Here is a 6,392-nt window from a genome sequence, read left to right as displayed (position 1 = left end):
ATATTCAATGTATTTTAAAATTACTATTATCATAAATACAAGTTTGGAAAAATAAAGGTAAAATTCAAAAGCTGAGTTGAATTAGTTGTAAGCAGAAATTAAACATTATTTTGTTCATCCCTTTCATTCTCAATCTACAAATGAGATCTTTCTCATGCTGTTAAAAAGCCCCACAGTACCCTCTGTTGCATTCACACCCCTGTGAATCCTTCCTATTTGCTTTTTTGCAGACTGACACAGGGAAACAATAAAATATCTTTGTGTAGATCAGCAGGTGGCCTGACCTGGCATACGGTCTGCTCTGGAGAAGGCAGAAGTAGCAAAGTGGTAATTCAGGACTATGAGATAATCTCGACTGTAGCACTGCTTATTTGAGGAGATTTACAAGAATGGCAGCTGAGAGATCCAGGAAAAAAAAAAAACAACCACAAATGGAGCATTTGAATAAATTTTCATTTATCACTAGGTGAAACAAAGAGCAGGCAGCAATGCCTGTATTTCTGTGCTCACAGTCCCAGACCTGCCAGCTCCAGCATCCTGGGCTCATCCACAGAATCTCTCAGTCAGCTGAGTGCTGACTCTTAGTTCTTTTCTTCCCCACACAATGCTTGTTGCCGACACTTTGGCCTCTGCTTGTACAATGGGAAGCCTCGTAGTTTGCATGGCTTAGCTGTAACTTGCATACAGCCTATGGTTTTGGCCTTTTTCTTTTTTTTAGGTGTTTTTTTTTCAGTAGAAAAAGAGGCTTATTTGCTCCCTGTCCCAAACCTGACGGAAAGATTGGCCACCCAGGGCTGTAATCAGTCCCATAGTTGTCTCTGGATTCCATAGGGGCCGCTACTTCAGTTCCTACCTGAAACATTATTGATAAAAAGAGCTGTACTTCCTCTTGCTGGGATAAAAATATGCAAAGCCACAAATCCCAGAATCACGTGTGCAAGCCATTTTGTAACCAGGAGGCAGTAACAGCAATGGGAAAACCCTCCAGTCTGGGGGTTTTTTTCAGCTTCTTTTTCAGCAACTGGCTTAGAACTCAAGCCTGAAAAAATATTACAAAGTGCCACAGAATGTGAGAAAATTCCTCACTCATGTCATACCCCTTGCAAAAACATCAATTATAACTAACTTTTTAAGCTTCATAATTATAAATATAGTAGCACCTTTTCACACGATAGTGGCTTTCATGAAAAATGCTTTCAAATATTTGTATTCTTTTTATTAGCTGCCTTTTTAATCAAAAGTTAGTTACCTTTAACCTGCTGGCTGCACTTGCATGATGTAATATTTTCCAAGGTGTGCTGGAAAGATTTATTTATGACTCAGGATGGGCCTAAAATAAAAATCATGTATCTAAGTACATCTGATAAAAGTGAGTTAGTTGCAGTCCAATGTCACTACCAGAACAAGCCCCAATTAAATATCATCTGTCCTCTGATGTGCCCATGAAAAAACAACCACACAAACATGCGTGTATTTCTTCATTTTGTTAAATCACTCTGGTTTTCTAGCCAATCCAGCCCTTTATTTACTGAACTATGTACTCAGAGCCTGATTTAAACAGCACTGAGGAGTCAGATTGCACCTTGTTTTGGATCGGCAGGATTCACCGTCAGGACAAGGTGAGCAGGGACTGTTGCCTGAGCTATGGAATGCAAGGTATGGTGCAGTGCTGTTGTTCCCATTGGTGCCAGCTCCTGATCAGCAATCACAATAAATAAATAATATACACAAAATTTTGCTGAAACTTGTGATATTCTAAAGGGTGTTAAGTTGCTGTAGATTGGGTTGGAAAGGCTGTATCACCCAGACCGACCTGGGTCCTGACAGGCTCTGGGCCAGCTGGCTGTGGGAAGAGACCTTCTGCTGTCAGTGGTGGCAAGTCTGAAAAGCTTTCTGCCTCATCTCTTGTGTGTGAAGTGAGGCTTTGCCAAAAGGATATTCACCTCTGCAAGAACCCTTCTGCCTCGTGCACTTTAAGATGATCCTAAAGTTTCTGCAATGATTTTCTTCCACATGAAGATAAGTTTTAATTACTTTTAAGCAACTGGGATTTGTTTCAATGGCTGATTAAACCACAACTCTTTATAGTGAGATATACCAAAAATCGATAGAAATTATAAGGGTGAAGCAAAGGAGAAAGTCAAGGCACTTTTAGGAGAGCACAGGTGAAAATGCAGAACTGCAGACAAAGTGAGATAGCTGAAGTAACCAGGAAAACCAGCTTGCTGGGGAGGTTGATATGAGGCAAGGAAATACAAATTAACCTATGGAAGGACTTGGGCTGTGTGCTCCTGAGGGGTTTTCTGTGCCCGCAGCCTGGCATGTATGTGGGAGGTGGGTACAGAGCCCCAACATAGCATCAGCCCCTGCAGGGTCCTGTGACACCTCCATGTGCAAGAAGGGCATGGGGGGCCAGGGACAGGGAGGATGGTCTGACCGCTTCCCTTCCATCCCCGACTGAGGTCTTACCCTTGCACAGAGGGCTGCTGGCGTGCTCTTGTGGAAGGGTGACCTTCCTCTGTGGTTCCTTCAGAAGGCTCAGAAGTAAGCCCCACTGAGGAGGAGCAGGGAGATGTCCCCACCACCCTGCTTCCAGCCCTTCCCCTCCTCCTGTCAACCCACAAGGGAGCAGAAACAGCTGAGCACTCATTCTGGGCTGAAAAGAGACAATTCTAGGCTTGATTTAGCCACATGAGGTGAAAAAAGAATTTCTTAAGGACAACAGATCATGTCTTCTCTTGCCAACTGCCTGCATCTTGGAAAATGAAACTGTGTTGTGTATATACGAGGCCATTGAAACCTAAGATTTTTCCAAACTGGTGCAACCTGACTGCAGAACGTGCTCAGCCTTGACTGCCTTGTGCACCGCAGAGCATTTCATTAATATTTAAACTCAGTGTTTTGACTCTTATCCCAGAAGCCATGGCAAGAGTTTGTGATTTAAGCAGGGTTGTGTAAGCAAGACAGCCCTGGTGGGTCTGAGCTGCTGAACAGCAGAGCTCACACACTCTTCTGCAGACCTGGGGCTTGTAAGGTGCATGGGATGGAAGTCAGAGTAGATGAAATGGGCTTTTCCCAGACAGCCACAAGCAGTACTTCTGGTGAAGCTCTCACACATGAAAGCTGACCCACACAGCATCCTGGGAGAGTGAGGAGAGTCATGCCAGGAAGGAGTCCTGGTGTGCAAACAGGAACACAGCACATGCCACACCATGGGTGTAATCTATTTACCCTTGTCACCATGATTAGGGAGCAGTGGGAGTAGCATGGGGGGCCAGAGACGCAGCTGGGGTTGCAGAGGAGAGCAACTTTGATGGAGCACTAAGATTATCAATGATGTGGAAGACCATCCGTGCCATCCTATGACCTCACCTGCCTTGTGCCCACAGAAGGCAAGAAAAACTTGGATATTTTTAATATTCTGAAGGCAGGATGGAGAGGATGAAAGAGTATTATGTCTGTGGCAGAGGAATGAGGTGCCAGCAAAATGTGTAGAAAGAATAAATGACATGTGCAGAGTAGTGACTGTCTCCTTAAGGCACTGACAAATTAGTGTCTAAATCTCTGGCAGAAAAGACTGAGGATGAATATCCCAGGTACCTTGCACCTGATTGATGCAGCTGTGAAAACCCATTTTTATTAAGAATCAATATGTAAACACAAAATATGCAAACACAACCATTAGACCCACCTGGTCATACAAAAAAATTAGTTTGGGCTCTTTTGACCACTAAACCCCACTATTTTAATATATATTTATATTTTATTATATTGCTATTAATAAATATAAAAATATATAATATTTTTCCTTGACAGTCTAAAAATACAGCATATGAAATGCCATTGAACTCTGGTATTTCCGGTTAGCATTTGAAAACCGATCCAAAATATAATTCTTACTCAAGCATAATTTATTAACATAAACCTATGTTGATAACCTTTACGCTCTGTCTGAAGATAAAGTGTTTGTAAATGTGCCTCTTATTTAATCACTCCAATTTTTTTTAAGATAATGGTTCAATTAGAGGAACAGTATCTTGATTAGAAGAAAAATTAATGCTTGTTTAAGTGTCATTTTTATTACTACTCATTCTACAGTTAAACATTACCCGAGGTATCTCACCATTAATGTATTAATTATACAAGAGCACTTCGCGTTTTTTAGGACTTTCCACTCAAGATTCGTGAATTGCTTTATGACTGTTAGTGTGCCTTTATAACAGCCTTCCATAGTAGATAAACATATGATATTTGCGTTACTTAAAAGAAACTGAGGCATGTAAAAATCACTCAGTGTCATATACAGATGTTTTATTGATAGATATTTTGGAAACATCCTTTGCAAGGACATCTTCTCCTATGATGGCCCAGACAGCCTAGTGAAGCTCTTGTTAGAGGTAGATATTAGCTCACAGCTATTGATATTCTTCATTGTTATGGAACTGAAATAGCCTTGACTGGGAGAGCTTTCTGAGACCCTGACCAAGCTTTGAATTTTTCAAGGGGAAAAAATACCATCCTTATGTTCTCTCTTACTTGTGCTTTAAGTCAGTGGCAGGTCCTTGAGACTATTCTAGGTCTTAAGATCCCTGGATCGAAAAACCCTGCCCTAGAAATCTGCTTCCTTCTTCAGGCAGGGAAGCAGGCTGTGAAAAGCAGAATGGGCATTGCAGAATGGGCATTTTGCTGGCAGAGCTATTGCTCTTGTGTCGTGATTAGAGTGGGGCTGGATTACTGACATGGTTTTCTGTCTCCCTTGCTACCAGCCAGCTCAAAATCACCACTGTGTCCCTCAGGAGTCTGCAGTGATTTGCTCCATGACCAACTAGCTTGTACAAGGCAGGCAGCCATGTCCTTGTGTGGGTTGTTGTGCCTCAGCTACGTGACCTGGGTGTTCAGGTCCTACTGTTCATGTACTGCCATCCACAAGGATGTCTCGTCAGATGTCTTCTTTAACTGTTTCCCAACAACGTCTTTTTAATCCATTTTAGTTATCAATTAGGCCACCAGCAAGAATCCTAGAATTGCAATAACTATGTTGAAATTGTTTGAGAGGTCTGCGAGGGGCATTGCAGGTATTTGATATTAGTTAGAAATTAGTATTTGATATTAATGTTAGACATTAATATGATTGTACTCTGCAACTATGTTAAGAATGTGAGCAACTATACAAAAGGCACCTGTACCTCTGTGCAAACACACTCTGAGTGGGAGCTCCCGATTTCCCTAGCTCTCAATATTAGAAAAAAACAAGTGTAAATTAAACTAGAGAGAACCAAATTTAAAACCCATAAAGGAAATCCTTTTTCTAAGTGCCCAACTCAAGGTGAAATCCTGCCTTACAGTGTCATTGAGGCCAGTAGTCCAACAGGGATTGAGCAAGTGAATATTGACTACCGCGCTTTGCAGCTACAGTGCTCCATGCTGAGCTGCAGGTCTTTGCAATAAACTCCCGTGGATAGAACCTGCTTCAGGATGAATTTTGGGATAGTTTCAGTCCAAATGGTTCAGGCATTTCTAAGAATATGACTTAGGAAGAGTGCATTCCTTTTCCGCCAGCTTTTATGTGTGAAATGTCCACCTCTGATCACTGACGCTCGATCTTCCCCTACTTGCTCCATGCAGTGGGCCTCAAGGCTGCAGATCTGCTGAGAGGGGACCAAAACAAATCCAGGTATTGGGTCTCTTGATTTCTTGTTGTCACTTTATAAAAGAGCCCAGAAACAAACATGAGTTAAAGAAAACTCCTAAGATTGCAAAGTAAAGCACCACAAATTAGGATGTGACAGAATTCAGGTTGCTTATGTACATATATATTGGATATAGACGTTAACTGCAGGATTTCATGGCTGTGTCCCACAGGACCCTTGCCTCTTTCAGATCAAAAGAAGTCTCCACTGGAGATGGATTGGGTGGCTCATGGAAGAAGGCTGATGTGGATGCCCATAGCTGAGCTTGTCACACTCGCTTTATGAAAAGATGGGCACTACCAGGGTGTGATCAGCCCATCTTCCCATGGTGGCTGTCTACAGGAGGTCATCTGAATTGTGCCTTGTGAGAGTATCTGTCACTCCTACTGACTGCAGAGGCACTCCACAGGAGTCTCCAGATGCAGGTGTTGACTTTGCCGATGTCTAAAGTCCAGTGATTTCACTCTATCCTTGGTATGTTATAGCAGGTGTCACTAAAGGGAGGTTTGAAAAAGTTAGAGGGCTTCAGGAACAGAAGATGAATTTCCAACATCTGTCTACTTTGGGTCATGACAGAGCAGTTTAGAATCTGACCTGGTATGATAAGGCAACTCCTGTGTGTGTTTGCTGAGCTGACAGTGGCCTCCTAGATCAGCTCAGTCAGGTGAGCTGGGCTGATCTAAGGGACTGTGGGTGCTAAGG

Source organism: Phalacrocorax aristotelis, chromosome 1, assembly GCF_949628215.1.
Source record: "Phalacrocorax aristotelis chromosome 1, bGulAri2.1, whole genome shotgun sequence".
Classification (NCBI taxonomy): Eukaryota; Metazoa; Chordata; class Aves; order Suliformes; family Phalacrocoracidae; genus Phalacrocorax; species Phalacrocorax aristotelis.
This window is presented reverse-complemented; position numbering follows the sequence as displayed.